Here is a 19,698-nt window from a genome sequence, read left to right on the forward strand (position 1 = left end):
ATGTTTGCTACAATTTGCCTTTTTGTTGTATTGGACTTATTTCAAACATATATATGAGCAGAAATTTTCTGCATTGTCTTTCTTTTGGAACTCTCTCTCATCTCTTCATCCTAGAAGGTTACTTCAACCCTGGAACTGACAACTCATCACTATCTTCTGCCTCTGGGCTCTCTCCCTCCTCTCCTCTCTTTCTTTTCCCTTTTCCTCTCTCTCCCCTCAAACCTCACTCTTTCCCTTCTCTCCTCCCCAAACCTCCATTTAAAGGCACCCAGGCCAGCCATCTCTTCATTTTCCATCCAGATGCACTTCTCTGGAAATCTCCATCATGCCCCATCCCTACACAGGATACTTTCCTTGGCCTCCTCTACTTTTCAATTTCCTTCTGTTTATTGTTCTTCTTCTTCTTATTATTAGAATATTGTTTATTATTCTGATTCATAGTAGATGCATGTTTACTGACTGTATTTTCCTCTGGTTTTTAAGCCTTAGTACTGTAGTTTTTTTTTCCTGCTTTTTAAATTATTATTTTATTTTTCACAGTTACATGTAAAAACAATTTTCAAAATTTGTTTTTAAAACTTCGGATTCCAAATTCTCTCCCTTCCTCTGTCCCCCAACCCCTCCCCATTGAGAAGGCAACAATTTGATATAGATTATACATGTGTAGTCATGCAAAACATATGTGTAGTAGTCATGTGAAATAAAACAGAGAAAACTTCAAGAAAAATAAAGAGAGTTTAAAAAAACGTATATTTCAATCTGTATTCAGATACCATCAGTTCTTTGTCTGGGTATAGATAGCATTTTTTCATCATAAGTCCTATAGAGTTGTCTTGGAATTTTGTATTGCTGAGAATAGCTATGTCAGTCACAACTGATCATCTTACAATATTGCTGCTACTTTGTACATAATACATTTCACTTTGCATCAGCCCATGCAAATCTTTCTAGGTTTTTCTGAGAACATCCTATGCATAATTTTTTCTTTCTTTTTTTTTTGCTTAAGTACATGTTTTTAATGGGTTTTGTTTTTCTTTTGTTCTAAGTAGGTTGGGGTGTAGTTAGGTGAGGCATAGAGAAAGAATTTTTGCTGACTGAAAAATAAGTTTTCCTAAATATCTTTGTGAAGCAGTTACTTTAGTGTAGTGTCAAACTCCAAAACAAAATGATTATAATGAAGATAAAATATTTCATATATTGCCTTTTTCCATGTACCACCATTATAATTCAAACAAGTTTCTTGTCTGCAGCAAGGATGTTCACTTTTAAGTCTAAGATAACTGAGTTTTATTATTCAACACCTGATAGCACTTATTTGCAACGGCTGAAGATCTAGAATTTTCAAGTAAGTCTGCCTATAGCCCCACTAACTCTCTGCTTTCATGGGGGAATCAGATCTCTTTTGGAAATGCCTAGAATGTCTTCATGTCTTTATATCTTACGACTGATTTTCTTTAAAAAATATCATCACAAACTACACTAATCAGGGAAGATGGCAATGAGTCTTACAATATGGCATAGAAGCAACTCAATATCATCAATAGTGATGAACACTATTGGCAGCAAGAGCAAAATGCCACAGAGGTGATGCTCACGACACATATTTCTTGGTTCCTTTTTCTGTTAACTGAGGGCCTTTTGTGGCTACTTCTCCCTTAGTATCTCTGACATTCAGCTATGATTCTGGAGTAATGAGGCAGATTAAAAGAAAATTACTTTTTAGTCAGAGTCTGAACTCTCATTTGACTTAGATTTATGCTTTTTTTCTTTTTCTTCTCTTTTTTTCCTCTTCTTATTGTTTCTCCTTCTTCCTCCTTCTTTTATGCTTCTCCTTACATTCTGAGGAGCTGGAAGTACTGCCATCTTCATCTGAGGTAGAATCCTCTAGTAGCTTCTTTAGCTGTTGTATCCTCACATCTTTTTCATGATGCTTATTCTCCCTTATAATGTCAAACATGAGACCTTCATGTGCTACTCTGAATTGTTGTAATTTCTGAGTGCCTTTGATAAAGAAATGGTATTCTTTGCCCCTGTTCTGTGTCCATTTACAGTGACAGCATTGCATAACCTTGACTTCTTTCCCCAGGGGCATCCAGAGGTCTTTAGTTGGAGTGTGAGCCAGAAATTCTCTGGCATGTTCATAGTCTGGTACATCTGGTATAGTCTTCTGACTTGGTCTCATCTTCCTTGATAAGTCCAGGAGGAGGTTTTTCATAAAAGGACCGGAGGTGCAGTAGCTGCTCCCGTTGCGGCATGTCCCACCAGCGCCACTCCTGGCACCACTGCTGCTCCAGCTCCACCAGCTCCCAGGCCTGCTTGGGTGGGGTGGGGGTGGGGGGGTGGAGGCATGGCAGGGGTGGGGCTCCCCACCACGGTCAGGGGGAGGGGGAGAGGACTGCATCATTTCTTATAGCACAATAGTATTCTATCACAATCACATACTACGAATTGTTCAGCCATTCCCCTATTGATTAACATCCCCTCAATTTCTAATTCTTTGCTTCCAGAAAAGAGATGCTATAGATATTTTTTTTCAGCCAAAGACAAGGTTTATTAGAACATCCATCATATTGGGCAGACTCTTAAGGAATCTGAACATTAGTAAGCTATTGACTAGATTTTAAGAATCTGAGTCATGGCTAGATTATAAGAATCCCAGCAGTGGCTAGATTATAAGAATCAGAGCATCTTAATGGAGACAAGGTGAACCTTATATACAGAAAGACTGTGGGAGGGACCTAGGAGTGGCCAGTAAACTAGGGTGAGCAGAACTCCTAGGACCTTGACCTCAAGGCCAAGGGAGAAGGGAGCCTAGCTAGGATTAAGGGTGGGAAATGGCCAGGAACCCTAGGGAGGTAAGACAATGGAGGGGGAGATTTGGTGTAGCCACAGTGAAAGGCCAGTTGATAGGATTATAGCCTCAGGGGAACACCAGAGATTTTGCCATGTGGGAAAGTCCAGGGTTTTTTCCTTTCTGGGGCCCAGATCCCAACCACATCATTCCCCCCATCAAACAAATGGGACCCAGAATTCTTTTGGAGTAAGGGGCAAAGGGCTTAGCTTCTGAAACTGCTTCCTGCTGGCAAAGGGCATAGAGCTGTCCCTGCCTTGAAGGGGTGCCAAAGAGGAACTGAGCACAGGCTGCATCCAGGGAATGATGTGAGGACATTGGCTGGTACCCTGGTTGCTACCAACTATAGGTGAATGGGCCATGGCCTGGAAGACATAAATCTGATAAAACAAAACAAAACAAAACAAAACTGGAGGGCCCAGATAGAAAGCAGGGACTAGATTTAGGGCCCAACTTTGAGAGGATAAAACATCCTTAGCTCTGTTTGGATTCAGATAATTCAGTTTTCCAACCATGCAATATCAAGCCCACCTCATAGGAGACTCAGGAATAGCCAGGTGGGTAACATTCCCTTTCAAAGGAACATAATGGTTAAACTGAGCCAGGAGGATCCCATCTTAGACTGAGGCTAAAATTGTCCTCTCAGCTATTCCCAATGCTGACTTCCCAATAGTATCACCTTCTTTGAGTAGCTTGTGGCATTTCTCTCAGATGGTGGATTATTGATTATAGATGGATTATGACCCATCAGACAACTCAAAATAAAATCCTATGAGTTTTTACCTCAAACAGCAAGTTTATCTCAGCTTAGGAAAAACTTTTCCAGGATTTACATCTCAAACTTCAATTTGTGCTGGTGTAGAAAGCCAATCATTAGAGATTTCTGTACACTTGCAAATTCTCAGCAAGCCATACATAACCCAAACAAACTTTTTGGCTAGTTTACACATTAAAACAATAACCAACAATAGTAAATTATTTTAGTGGTAACCAAATTATGAAAAGTTGCTTTACATAACTGATACAGAAAGTTCACCAATTTGAAACATGAAAGAAACCCATTACCAATCAGGTGACTTCAGTTTTGTTAAATGCTCTTCCAAATTACTTTACACAGAGAATCAACATCTCATCATTAACAGTTAAAACTAAAAATTTAAAAGGAGCGTGCTACCCAAATTCAGAGGCTAACTTCTTTACCTTGAGCAGGATTGTGCTGAACCTGGGTGATGCTTCCAGGAAAAGGTTGCCCTAGGGCCCAAGGCCATTGCCAGGGGGGACCACACTGTAGCTGCTGCCCCTCACCCCTCCTTCCTTTCCCAGGTGGGAGAGGGTGAAATCAAAAGTGAGGGGTAAAGAGTGAAAAGCTCTTCTCCTATGAGTGGGGTCATCAGATACCCTCTTGACTCAAGGGAAGGGAGTGACTAGGTTGTACAGGTGTTTCAAAACTCCTTAATGATCAATCACAAAACCTCCAGAATCTGCCAAGATATTTTTAGCTGTTCTAAATTTCCCTGTAACCTCCATGAAGGAGGATTCAGAGGTGCAGAGGGAAGGGAGTAAGTAAGCCTCAGGGAACCAAAAAGCAACTGCAGTTTTCCCCAATTCCCTAGCACCAAGGGATTTAACAGAATTGAGCATACACTTCTGGATAGGGCATCAGTCCTCATCCTCTATGGTGTGGAAGGTATACCCAGGTCCATGACCTTGAACTGACCTAGTGGACAGAGAGCTTGAGAGCATCAGGCCAAGTGAGAGACAGCCTCATAACTGTCTGCCTGAAAAGCACCTCCAAGCCTTGATGCTTGGAGAGCAACCCTAACTGCAAATTAAGAAAGGAGGGAGGGGAGGCTTGCATACCTTCCAGTCTTGGCTGGAGAAGAACTTGGGGTTAGGCAGTTTCCCCGTATGGGCCACCAAAATGATGCTATTTAGGGGTTCTGGGATGTTGGGACCCCAATATCACAACACACAGGTCCTGCCAAAAATAATTCAACCCAAGCCTTCTTTCAGCCAAAGACAAGGTTTATTAGAATATCCATCATATTGGGAAGACTCTTAAGGAGACTCAACATTAGTAAGCTATTGACTATATTTTAAGAATCCCAGCAGTAGCTAGATTTTAAGAATTCCAGCAGTGGCTAGATTATAAGAATCAGAACCAATATTTTATATATATATATAGGTCTTTTCCCTTTTGTTTTTTAATCTCTTTTGGGATAGTGGTATCACTAAGCCAAAGGGTATACACGGTTTTATAGCTCTTTGGGCATAGTTCCAAAGTGCTCTACCAAATGTTTCAATCAGTTCCCAATTCCACCAACAGTGTATTAATTTCTCATTTTTCTGACATCCCCTCCAATACTTGTCATTTACCTTTTCTGTCCTATTAGCCAATCTACTAGTTATGATGTAGTAACTCAGAATTGTTTTAATTTGCATTTGTCACATTAATATTGAATTAGAATTTTTTTTTGATATGGCTATAGATAGCTTTGATTACTTCAACTGAAAACTGATCATATCTTTTGATCATTTATCAATTGGGGAATGGCTCTTATTTTTACAAATTTGACTTAGTTCTCTATGTTTGAGAAATGAGACCATTATCAGAGAAACTTGTTTCAAATATTTTTCACAGTTACTATTGCTAACTGTATTTCCTTCCATCCTATTCCCTTCTCCCCCATTTATTCTGTTCTCTCTCCCCTTTCACCTTGTCCCTCCTCAAAAGTGTTTTGCTTCTGACTACACCATCCCCAACCTACCCTCCTTTCTATCACTGACATACCCTTCACTTATCCCCTTCTTTTCCTACTTTCCTTTAGGGTAAGACAGATTTCTATACTCAATTGAGTGTATATGTTACTCCCTCTTTGAGCCAGTCCTGATGAGAATAAGGTTCACTCGCCATCACCTTCCTTTTTCCCCTCCACTGTAAAAGCTTTTTCTTGCCTCTTTTATGTGAAATAATTTGTCCAATTATACCTTTCCCCTTCCCTTTCTCCCAGTACATCCCTCTCTCATACCTTAATTTTATTTTTTAGATATCATCCCTTCATATTCAACTCACATCTGTGCCCTCTGTCTATATACACTCCTTGTAACTACTCTAATAATGAGAAGGGTCTTATGAGTTACAAAAATCATCTTTACATGTAGGAATATAGACAGTTTAACCATATTAAGTCCCTTATGATTTCCCCTTCCTGTTTACCTTTTTATGCATCTCTTGAGTCTTGTATTAGAAAGTCAAATTTTCTATTCAAATGGTCTTTCCATCAAGAATGCTTGAAAGTCCTCTATTTCACTGAATGTCCATTTTTCCCTGAAGGATTATACTCAGTTTTGCTAGGTAAGTGATCCTTGGTTGTAATGCTCACTCCTTTGCCCTCCAGAATATTATATTCCAAGCCCTACAGTCCTTTAATATACAAGCTGCTAAATCTTGTGTTCACCTGACTGCGGCTCCACGATACTAGAATTGTTTCTTTCTCACTGCTTGTAATATTTTGTCCTTTACCTAGGAACTCTGGAATTTGGCTATGGTATTCCTGGCAGTTTTCCTTTTGAGGTCTCTTTCAGGGGATGATTAGTGGATTCTTTCAATTTCTATTTTACCCTCTGGTTCTAGAATCTCAGGGAAGTTTTCCTTGATAATTTCTTGAAGGATGATGTTTTGATCATGGTTTTCAGATAGTACAATAATTCTTAAATTATCTCTCCTGAATCTATTTTCCAGGTCAGTTTTTTTTTCCAATGAGATATTTCACATTGTCTTCTATTTTTCATTCTTTAGGTTTTGTTTTATTGTTTCTTGATTTCTCATAAAGTCATTAGCTTATATTTGCTCCATTCTAATTTTTAAGAAATCATTTTCTTCAGTGTGCTTTTGGACCTCCTTTTCCATTTGACCAATTCTGCTTTTTAAGACATTCTTCTTTTCATTGGCTTTTTGGACCTCTTTTGCCATTTGGGTTAGGCTATTTTTTAAGATGTTATTTTGTTTAAATATAAGTACCAGGCAGAGCCAAGATGGCGGAGGGAAAGCCATGACTTATTTGAGCTCTCCCCCAAACCCCTCCAAATACCTATTAAAAATGGCTCTAAACAAATTCTAAAGCAGCAGAACCCACAAAAAAACAGAGTGAAACAAATTTCCAGCCCAAGACAGACTGGATGGTTGATCAGAAAGGCATATCGAGCCAGACGGGGAAAGGAGCGCAGCTGGGCGTGGGTGCGCAGGCTGCAGTAAACCTGGAGCAGGCCTCAGAGGACTGAATCATGGGCACCTGTGGTGGTTTCTAAACTTCTCAACCCATGAGCACTGAAGACAACTTAGAAGGTCAGTGGAAAAGTCTATGACTGCAGTGAGAGGAGGAGCTAGGTCTCAGCCGCAAGTCCTGAGCGTGGGACATGGCTGCCTCCTGAGCTTCTGGCCCACAGACTGAGGGGGAATCAAGTGGCTGGTCAGAGGGATTTGTAGGGTTCTCTTTGCCTGTGCTGAGGCAGGAATCTCTTGCTTTGCCTGTGCTTGGATCTGGGTCACAGTTCTGAGGGGCGGTCCTCAGGCAAGGAGGAGCGCTGGCGTGGTGGAGCTTGTTGTGCTGGTGGAGAGGAAAAACCTTACCCCTTTTCATACCACCTTGGAAGAACTGAAAATTACAGGTCCCTAGAAGTAGCTCTGAAAACAGCTGTCTAAACCACCGAAGCTTGGGACAGTTCATTCGCCACATTGGAAGCAGACTCTTACCTTAACAAAGAGTTTGACACTCAAGTAATTGGCTGGGATCATGAGCAAACCTCGCAAAAAGAGTCAGACTATATTATCTTACTTTGGTGACAAAGAAGATCAAAACATACAACCAGAAGAAGACAACAAAGTCAAAGCTCCTACATCCAAAGCCTACAAGAAAAATATGAATCAGTCCCAGGCCTTGGAAGAGCTCAAAAGGGATTTTGAGAAGCAAATAAGCATAGTAGAGGAAAAACTGGGAAGAAAAATGAGAGTGATGCAAGAAAATCATGAAAAACAAGTCAGCAGCTTGCTAAAGGAGACCCAAAAAAAATACTGAAGAAAATAACACCTTAAAAAATAGCTTACCCAAATGGCAAAACAGGTCCAAAAAGCCAATGAGGAGAAGAATTCCCTAAAAAGAAAAATTGGCCAAATGGAAAAGGAAGTCCAAAAGATTACTGAAGAAAATGCTTCCTTCAAAATTAGAATAGAGCAATTGGAAGCTAGTGACTTTATGAGAAATCAAGACCACTGTAAAACAAATCCAAAAGAATGAAAAATTAGAAAACAATGTGAAATATCTCATTGGAAAAACAACTGACCTGAAAAATAGATCCAGGAGAGAGAATTTTAAAATTATTGAACTATCTGAAAGCCATGATCAAAAAAAGAGCCTGGATATCATCTTTCAAGAAATTATCAAGGAAAACTGCCCTGATATTTTAGAACTAGAGGGCAAAATAGAAATTGAAAGAATCCAGCAATCACCTCCTGAAAGAGATCTCCAAAGGAAAACTCTTAGGAATATTGTAGCCAAATTCCATAGTTCCCAGGTCAAGGAGAAAATATTGAAAGCAGCCAGAAAGAAACAATTCAAGTATTGTGGAAACACAATCGGGATAACACAAGATTTAGCAGCTTCTACATTAAGTGACTGCAGGTCATGGAATATAATATTACAGAGGACAAAGGAGATAGGATTACAACCAAGAGTCACCTACCCAGCATAACTGAGTATATCCTTCAGGGGAAAAATTGTCATTCAGTGAAATAGATAACTTTCAAGTATTCTTGATGAAAAGAGCAGAGTTGAATAGAAAATTTGACTTTCAAATACAAGACTCGAGTGGAACATGAAGAGGTAAACAGGAAAGAGAAATCATAAGAGACTTATTAAGGTTGAACTGTTTACATTCCTGCGTGGAAAGATGATATTTGTAACTCATGAGATCTTTGTCAGTATTAGGGTAGTTGGAGGGAAAAATTTTTATGTATGTATATAGATAGATAGATAGATAGATAGATAGAGGGCATAGGGTGAGTTGAAGATGAAGGGGTCATATCTGGAGAATAAAATTAAGGGGTGAGAGAGGATTATACTAGGAGAAGGAGAGAGGGAGAGGTAGAACAGGGTAGATTATCTCACAAAAAAAACAGAAAAGAAAAGACTCTTACAGTGGAGGGGAACTGGGGGAAGGTGAGAGGGAATGAGTGGATCTTATTCTCACAGGATTTGACTTATGGAGGGAATAACATACACACTCAATTGGGCATGAAAATCTGTCTTACCCTACATGATAATAGGGAGGGGAAGGGGACAAAAGAGTAGGGGGATGATAGAGAGGAAGATAGATTGGGAAAGGGGGTAATCAGAAGCAAATACTTCTGAGGAGGGACAGGGTCAAAAGAAAGAATACAATAAATGGGGGAGTGGGATATTATTAAGGGAAACAGAGTTAGTTTTTCACAGCATGTCTACTATGGAAATGTTTTGCATAGCTGCACATATATAACCTATATTGAGTTGCTTGCCTTTTCAATGAGGGTGGGTGGGGAGGGAGGAAGGGAGAAAATTTGGAACCCAAAGTTTTAAAAAGACATATTTAAAAAAATATTTTCACATGCAACTGGGAAATAAGAAATACAGGAAATGGAGTACAGAAATCTATCCTGCCCTACAGGAAAATTGAAGGGGAAGGGGATAAGAGAAGGGGGGGAGAGATACAAGGGAAGGCAGACTAGGGGAAGGAATATTCAGAATGCATGCCATCTTGGGGTAGGGGAAGGGCAAGATGGGGTGAAAATTTGGAACTCAAAATCTTGTGGAAATAAATGTTGAAAACAAAAAATAAATAAATTTATTAATTAAAAAAGTTGTTATTTTGTTTAGTAAATTTTGGGTCTCTTTTAGCAGGCTGTTGCTTTATTTTTCATGATTTTCTTGCATCACTCTTCTTTCTCTTCCCAATTTTTATTCTACCTCTCTTACTTGATTTTCAAAATCCTTTTTGAACTCTTCCATGGCCTAATACCAATTAACATTTTTCTTGGAGGCTTTGGATGTAGGAGCTTTGACTTTGTTGTCTTCTTGGGAGGGTGTTTTTATCTTCTTTGACACCTTAATAACTTTTTATAGTCAGAAATTTTTTCTGCTGTTTGCCCATTTTCCCAGCCTATTATTTGAATTCTAAGTGTTTGTTAAAGTATAACTCTGCTTCCAGGGTGGATAGTGCACTGGCCCAAGCGTTGGGGGTTTTGTGTAGCTGTTTTCAGGGATACTTCTAGGAACCTGTAAGTTTTCAGTTCTTCCAAGGTGGTATGACCTAAAAAGAGGTGTGTTTACTACTCTTCTACCATGTCCTCTGATCTACGAACAACCACAAGGACTCTTTTCTGCCCTAGAACTGTGGAGTTGGGTCCCCCTTCCTCTGCTGTTGCCAGTTCTGCTATGCTGGTAGGCCTCCTTGCTCTGGGATTGCCACCCAGGACTGCAACCCATATTTGAGTATGGGCAAAGCAATAGAGTCCTGCCTCATTGCTAGCACAAAGACCCCTATAATCTCCTTCTGATCAGTTGTTCAACCCCTTTACTGTCTGTGGGCTGAGAGCTCCATAAGTAGCCACTGCTGCTGTTGATTCAATCACTACCAAGACTTCTTCCTAGTTCACTGGGCTGAGGCTATGCTGGCACAGCCTGTGCTGGACTGTGTTCTGCTTTCACTCAGGTGTGACAGACCTTTTCTGCTAACCTTCTATATTATTTTTGGTGTCTGTGGGCTGAGAGGTCTGGAAACTGCCACTGCTGCCAGTGATTCTGTTGTCCTGAGGCCTGCTCCAGGTATGATGGGGCCTGGTCTATGTTGGTGTGCACTGGACTGTACTTCTCTCTCACCCTGGTGCAACAGACATTTCCTGCCAAACTTCTAACTTGTCTTGGGCTCAAAATTTGTTTTGCTCCATCTTTTTGTGGGTTCTACTCCTCTAGAACTTGTTTAGAGTTATTTTTAAAAGTATTTGGAGGGGTTTGGGCAAGAGCTCAGGTGAGTGTCTGCCTTTATTCCACCATCTTGGCTGTGAGTATTTTTTTTCCTTAATGTTGAATTATTCATTTTTTTTTCACTGCTTTGCATTATTTTAACATGTAGGATTTTAATTTCAATTGTTGATTGAGTATAAATTTTTTAACATACTTTTGCTTTTTAGTTTACATTCCTTTTTTTTTGCCTGAAATCAGGCTATATTGTGTTTACATTGTACTTCCATATAAGCTAAAGCTTTAACCTTTCAAAGTCTTCTCACATGTAAATGGTTTTCTTATTTCTTTTCTTTGTACCCACATCTACTGTTGTCATATTCAATGTCTGTAGGAGTTAGATAGCTCTGCTTTTCATATTATAGTATTTCCTGTGATAAGGGCCATAGCAAATAGTGTTATTTATATTTCCTTGTGATAATTATAACAAATTCCAACTTTCTAAGTAACACTTTTTTAATTCCTTGTTTATTAGTTTGTTTTAATTTATCAACAATCACTTCCATAAGCTTTTGAGTTTTAAATTTTTCTCCCCCTCTCTCCCCAAGATGGTACACAATTTGATATAGGCTATACATTTACATTCCTATTAAACATATTTTCATATTAGTGATGTAGTAAGGAAAAAGTAGAACCAATAGGAGAAACCACAAGAAAGAGAAAACAAAACAAAACAGAAGAAAAAAATAGCAAATAGTATGCTTCAATCTGCATTCAAACTCCATAGTTCTTTCTTTGGATGTGGATAGTATTTTCCATTATGAGACCTTTGGAGATGTCTTAGATACTTGCATTGCTGAGAAGGGCTAAGTCTATGAACATTAGTCATCACAGGATGTGGCTGTTACTGTGTACAATGTTCTCCTGGTTCTCCTCACTTCACTCAGCATCAGTCCATATAAGTCTTTCCAAGTTTTTCTGAAGTTCACTTACTCATCATTTCTTATAGCACAACAGTATTCCATTACATTCATATACCACAACTGTAACACTTTTTTTTTGTATAATTGGTCCTGGTTTTGTGACTTACAACTAAAGAATGGCTGTGCAAAATTCCATTCTAAGAATGCCTGTCACCTTTTTAAAATCATTTATAATATTGACTTTATTTTTATAATCCAGTTCATTATTAAATAATACCTCTAGAGATTGTTTTAAGCTTTGATTTTTAATATATTCAATTTCTTCAGTTTTCTCCTCTTGAACTTTAAGTAATTCCACAATTTTCAAACATTTTTTCCTTGAATATAGGAATACATTTATTTCTTATGATTGCCACATAGTCATCTGAAATATATTACTATATTACTTGGAACTGGGATCCTTGTTTACAGAAAGGGGTGGGAGTTCTTTGTCTATCACTGGTAAGATCTAGGTACAATTTTGTTATGATATAATACTGATACATAATAAGAAAGATTCATATCTTTTTATTTCATGGAAACTCATGGTTTACTCACTTTAGGAGTCAGTGCAATCTGTACCAAAGCATTTCCACTAGGTAGGATATAGGTATTTGTTGTTCATTATAATGTATCTTGCTTTACTACACTTCCAGAGCATAAATGATTACCATTTATTCTCTTGTCATCCATGTCAAACTAATCATCACAATAATGCTGAGTAAAACCAGCCTGTAACCCCATGCTAATCCATCTAATTCTTATATTCACAGGTAGTACTTCCATCACACTGACTGAGGTGCTGACTCAATGAAAGTATTTCCAGAGACTATCATTTAAGGTTACTTTTCCAGTTTTCATAGCTACCACAGCAGTTACAGGATATACTGAGTTTCCACTCTATATCACTTTGGCTGGCATTCTTTACCTTTGCCATTACTCTTTCTATCTAGTCTCCTCCCCCATGATATGGATGATAGGTTCAGTTTTGAATAATTTCTCATTATTACTATAACAATGACAATAATGATGATAATGATGATGACAATGATGATGATAACTACCACTACTACTATCACCAAAATAGAGGCATTATGGTATGATATATAGTGTTTTGATCTTGGAAACAGCAAGACTTGGGCAAGAATCTTTCCTCTAAATTTTACTACCTATATAATCAGATGAAATGTCATTTAATCTTTTAGGCTCAGGCAGATAGATGTCTCATTATCTGATATATAGAAGGATTGCAGTCTGCATCAGGGGAAAGTATTCTCACACCAGCATTATCACGGTTCCTTAACATCTCAGTTATTTTGTGTCTTTGTCTTATTTTCCCTAATAATCATTAAGCTTCCTGAGGTCAACATTTCCGTTCTTTTTGCATGAGTTGTTAATACGTGTTTACTGAATTAACCTTTGCAGTTCAAGTTCAGAGACAAAGACCCTCAAGATGTTGCACTAATGGAAAAATATAAATCTTTGTTCCATTAGAATGACAAAAAAAATCATTAGCTATCAGAATTCTCTAAGTTCTTTGAAGAGTCAGATAGCTTTCTTAGAAATGCAATATTTGGAAAATAATGATTTTGAAAAAAAAATATTTTTCTAACCTAATCATTACATCAAAGTCATAAAATTATGAATATAAATACCATTAAAAAAACCTAAGTGAACACTGGACAGACCACTACAAGTTTTCAGTGAAAATACATTTTTTAACCTTTACAATATTGTAATCAGTAAAGAAGGACTGTGAGTGTCTGTGGACACAAGATCATTTCGGTATTAGTGCTTTGTATTCATTTTTTAAATGATAATTCTAATGTGAAGAAGCCCATACTCTTCTTTTTCTTACTGGTAAGAAAATTAAGAACTAGCAAAAATAAGCTTTTGATAAATCTTTTCTGACCTTCTTATATGTATCTTCCTTTTACAATCTTCATTTTACTAATGCAAAGAATACATTTTTATCTATGAGGCATTCATTTTATAGTTATTAGGTCTAAAACCTAACTATTTTCTTCACTTATTGAGCCACCTTGTGGTAAGTGTCTGTAATGTCTCCCTTGAGATACTTTTTGGCATGAATCTTATTTTTTAAATCTATTTTGATGAATACTTTTTGTCTTACCTGTATTATATTTGACAGAAGATAGCTTTATTATTTAATTCACTGTAACATAGGTTTTAGTTATTGTTAAAGACCAGTAATATTTTTAATCCATCTTTTCATCCTTTTGTCAATTAAAACAGTATTTTAAGAGGAGTCTAACTCATCAAATTGACATGGATGAGATGGCATAAGCACTGTTAGAGCTGCTATAGGAAGCTAATCACATTAATTCACTCTTTGTGAATCTGTAAATTGTTCAAATTATTCTGGAAAATAGTTTGGAATAAGAAGAGAGTAGTCATTAATTTGTTCACAACCACTGACCTAATGATCCCAAAACTAGGCATATAATTTAAGAAAGTCAATGACAGAAATGCCAGTATATGCCAAAATATTCATGACAATACCTTATAACAAAAGAATGAAAATTAGATGGGTGCCATTTAACTAGTTAATAATTAAATCGTGGCATTTCAATGTACTAGAATATTACTTTATCTTAAGAAACAATGGATATGAGTAATTCATATAAATATGAGAAGTCTATGAACTGATATAAAGTGATGTTTTAGAATTAGGAGAAAAATACAAATTGTGATTATAGTAATATAAGTGAAAAACATTAAAAAGAAGTTAAATTCAATAATTTTAATAACCAATTTTAGTCCCAGAGAATTGATAATACATTTTATCACCCTGCCTTTGGTACAGAGTTATGGGTCTATCCATGTGATGTATTAAATACATTGTACCAAACAGACACAACTGATATAGAGAGGATAGTAGTCTCCATTTTTTCAATGTTAACCAATATTGCTTTGGATCTAGTAGCTGGGCACAGGAAGTTTTACTTATCTGTCTACTACAAAGGAAGGTTCATTGAAAGAATATCTGGAAATAGCTACCATGTAAAAATAATGCACAATAATAGATTAATTTTTAAAGTAAATGTAAAAATTAAAATAAGTTTATTCCATTTAAAGGAAAGGCCTATGCTATCCATGTTCACTTCCTTATTCCACTCCAGCATTCACTTCTAGCCTTTCTGTAGCATGTCCCAGCAACCTTCTTATCCTGGAGGATCTCTCTACCCTGAAGCCTTTTCTGGTGATTGATGAATTCCTCACACTCCTCCATTTTAAGAAAGAGCCAGACCAGCCATGTTTACCCCTTCATCCATCTCTGTGCACCATTTTTCACTCTCTAAATTTCTTCCTCCAACCCCTACTTTTCATTTCCTCTTTTGGAAACTCCTCAAAGGCAGCAGTTGCCTGCCCCCCCCCCCTTGTATTTGTACTCTCAGTACTTAATACAGTGACTGACATAGAGTAAATACTTAATAAATGTTTGTTGGCTTGACTTATTGGTTTTGTTATATTATTCCAATGGTATCAAATCAGAGCTTTAAAATCGCCAGATTTTAAATTCCTATAGCATTATACCTTGAATTGCTCTATCACAATGTGAGCAGTTGACCAACACTGTTTTGAAAGACAGTCCCTTTTCCATTATGACTTTTCAAGTCATGTGGGAAAACCTTAATCTCACTAAATCCCCAATCCATGAAGAGAGAGGTCTTGGACTGGATAGAAAAACAAGGATACCTATGCCAGAAAAGCCAAATGTTTCAGACTGTGGAAACTAACATTTCAGTTTATCCCAAGCCACTGTAATGGCATTTTGTTTTCTCTTATAGTGAAGCTGTCAAAGTTTAATGTGTGTGTGTGTGTCTGTGTGTGTGTGTGTGTATGCACATGTGCATATGAGACACCATAAGGTTTATGATATCACAGCTTACTCCAGGTACTCAAAGGTTATGACAGTAGAACCTAAGCTTGAGCACTTTCCATCATTCTAGAAAGACACTGAGTATGACTTTAGTAATTGACTATGTCTACTACCAAACATCAGCTGAGCTAACTATGAAAAGGTTAATCACTAGTAAAATGGCCTCTTGATGGATTTTTTTTTTTAAATAACAGAACCCAAGAAATAGAAAGCAATGCAAAATTGGCCTTTATATTTATGAAATCTCCTAATATCTCTGCAGTGATGGTGGCTGAGTGGCAGAATCACACAATTTTTAGACAGTCTATAAACATTACCTTGGCTATGATGCCTTAAAAGTAAGAGCCCTGTCCAGTGACAAATAAATGGACATACCATTGAAGAATTTATATCACGTCAATCTTGACATTCTTGTTATACATAAGACCAGAATACAAAAGGAAGTTTCACTAAATGGAAGGATAAAAGATGCTTGACAGGTTCTTCTTGGAGAAGAAAATAAAGGAGTTGATAAGGTTGGTTTTATTGAATCTACAGGCAATAGGAACCTCTATTTTATGGGACACTTGGTCATCTCATAGTGCAACACTCAAGGCAAAAATAACACTATAAAAATGTAGATTAATGAATAGTAACTAATCCAGATTATAGAAGAATAATTCTATGAAGATGTCAATATAGCTCTTAAATTTAAACAATACAAAAATCTATGATACTCAAGGACTTTAGAGAAAATAATTTAAAGGATAAATATATGTGTGTTTAAAGAATAAGAATTGAGACCCATAAAAGACTTGTAATTTATGCAGAATTCTTATGCTTTTATAGTATGAATACTTTCTTTCAATAAAAGAAATCTTAAAATGGTTAGGATTAAATAATATAGTGAAAGTAAATTGACTAATATTTCAATAGTATGAAATGATTAATTATGAATATGGGAGTCATTTTATATTCAGATGTGCATCTACATAGACCAGTAAGTGTTAGAAGAAAGATATATGAATTAAAAAAATAGAAGAAAGAATAAAATGAGAAAAAAATATTCAATTGAGGAAACCACACTCTGACCTATTTAAATGAATTGTTAACATGCACACAAGGGGAAATTTTAAAAAAATGAATAAATAAATAATCATTTTAAGGTACTTATTCTGTGCCAAACATTGTGTTAAAAAGAAAGGATAGAAAGAAAATAAAATGAGGTAGTCACTGACCTTAGTGAACTTACCTTCTAATTTGCTGAGACAGCCTATACATATACAAATATATACAAAAATTAATATAAGGCAGTTCTGGAAGTGAACATTTATAACTGAAAAGATTACAAAGGGTTTTATGTGGAAAGCTTAAGCACTGAATACTGAATAAAAATAAAGATTTCAAGAGATGATAGTAAAGAAGAAATACATTTCAGGATGAGGGACAATCAGTGTAAAGGTACAGTTATAGGAGATGAAGCATCATATGTGTGCAGCAGCAAGGAGGCTAGTATGGTCAGTATATGAAAGGGAACACTGCATAAGAATAATGGAAAAGTAAGAAGAGGAAATGTTGTGAAGAGATTTATATGTCAAAGAAGTTATTTATGTAATAAGGAGTGAATGTAGACTATTGACTGATGGAGAGAGGAGTAGTCAGACTTATGCTATAGGAAAATCTCTTGTGGCTATATGGAGGAGGGATTGCAGTAGAGAGAGGCTTAGGAAGGGACAACATATTGAAAGATGTCAAAATAATCTAGGAGTGGAGAAGTGGAAACATATTAAAGTTGTTTTGGAGATCAAAATGTTAAGTTCTCTCTCTCTCTGTCTCTCTCTGTCTCTCTCTGTCTCTCCTACATGTATACCCACACAAATACATATATATAATATATATATATACACATATATACATGCATATATACATATATACATTTATATACATGTGAGTATACATACACACACACACACACACACATATATATATATATAGAGAGAGAGAGAGAGAGAGAGAAAGACTGACTACATAGTCCACTTAAAAATCTTTCACTTTTATCTCTAAAACAACTGAGAGGCTGTCAGGTGGCAGCTTATGCATATGATTCAAATCACTACCATCAGGTCATATCCTGATGCAGGATGCTAAACCCAAGAATCTTGGGAATATTAGTTCCTACTTCCTGACCAACTAAGGCTAAATAACTGTTACCAATCAATAGGTAAGCCCAAAAATTGTTTGGCTACCAGCCCAGTCATTGCAGTCATCATCCTAGAAAATATCTTTATTGAAATGGGGCCTGCCAATGTCTTCTACTGGTACTGTAGTCATAGCTACTCAAAACCAATAAAAGAAAGGACTTATCACCAAAATCCTTAGTATTATCAAATGGTTCAGTATCTAAAATAATATGAAGGGATGAGATCAAAATAATATGTAGAAGTGTTGGATGTGTGGAAAGGAATGACCATGTCTTCATTCGTTAGACACTGAGTAAAGGAGAAACTGGTGAGAACAGAAGAATTTATAACTAAACAAGAGATAGAGAACATTATGAAATGCAAAATGGATAATTTTGATTACATTAAATTGGAAAGGATTTTTTTTTTGTTTTTTTTGCAGAAACAAGGCCAGTGCAACCAAGTTTAGGAGGGAAGCAGAAAACTGGGAAAGAATTTTTATGACCAGTGTCTTTGATAAGGTCCTATTTCTAAAATATATAGACAACTGAGTCAAATTTGTAAGAATGCAAGCCATTCTTCAATTGATAAATGGTCAAAGAATCATTTGAACAGAGAATTTTCAGAGGAAGAAATTAAAGCTATTTATAGTCATAAAACATGATCTAAATCACTATTGATTAGAAAAACACAAATCAAAACAACTCTGAGGTACCACATCACTATCAGATTGGCCAACATGACAAAACAGGAAAATGATAAATGTTGGAGAAGATGTGGAAAAATTGGAACACTAATGCATTGTTGGTGGAGTTGTGAACTCATCCAACCATTCGGGAGAGCAATTTGGAATTATGCCCAAAGGGCTATCAAAATGTGCATACCCTTTGACCCAGTAATAGCACCTCTAGGACTGTATTCTGAAGAAATCATAAAAATGGGAAAAGGATGCACATGTACAAAAATATTTATAGCAGGTCTTTCCGTGGTGGCAAAGAATTGGGAATTGAGAGCATGCCTATCAATTGGGGAATGGCTGAACAAGTTGTGGTATATGAATGTAATGGAATAATATTGTGCTATAAGAAATGAAGAACAGGCTGACTTCAGAAAAACCTGGAAAGACTTGTAAGGTTTGATGCTGAGTGAAATGGGAGAACCGGGAGAACATTGTACACTATAACAGCCACATTGTGCGATGACTAATATTGATAGACTTAACCCTTCTCAGCAATACAAGGATCTAAGACATCTCCAAAGGCCTCATGATGGAAAATGCTATCCACAAAGAAGAAAGAACTATGGAGTTTGAATGCAGATTGAAGCATATTGTTTGCTATTTTTTTCTTCTATTTTGTTTTATTTTCTCTTTCTGGTGGTTCCTCCTATTGGTTGTAATTCTTAGTTACAACATCACTAATGTGAAAATATGTTTAATAGGAATATATATGTATAGCCTATATCAGATTGTGATATTGTGATTGGGGAGGGAAGTTGGAAGGGAAGGGGAGAAAAATTTAAAACTCAAAAGTTTATGGAAGTGATTGTTGATAATTCAAAATAAATGAATAAAAAAGCAAGGTCTTCAAATGGAATAATTATTTGGATTCTACTGTGGGAGACTTGTTGTGAAGAAAGAAGGTTTGGAACAATTATTCTCATAAGTACAATGTAAAATCAATTCAAGAGTAGTAAAATGTTGGATTGCTACAATGAATGCCTAGGTGACATTAGATAATATACATTTGCAAGGTATCCATGATATATTGGGTAACTTACTTTGACTCCATTTGGTAGCACATGAATAGGAGTAGAAGAGGCATATGATGGA

The 19,698-nt window shown here is 36.7% G+C and overlaps 1 pseudogene; it reads right to left on the minus strand.

The window, feature by feature from the left end:
• Window positions 1-1,719: 1,719 nt before the first annotated feature.
• Window positions 1,720-19,698, minus strand: part of LOC114034837 — a 55,063-nt pseudogene continuing 37,084 nt past the window's right edge.

The sequence above is a fragment of the Vombatus ursinus genome, unplaced genomic scaffold (assembly GCF_900497805.2).
Source record: "Vombatus ursinus unplaced genomic scaffold, bare-nosed wombat genome assembly UNPS02009132.1, whole genome shotgun sequence".
NCBI classification, from domain to species: domain Eukaryota; kingdom Metazoa; phylum Chordata; class Mammalia; order Diprotodontia; family Vombatidae; genus Vombatus; species Vombatus ursinus.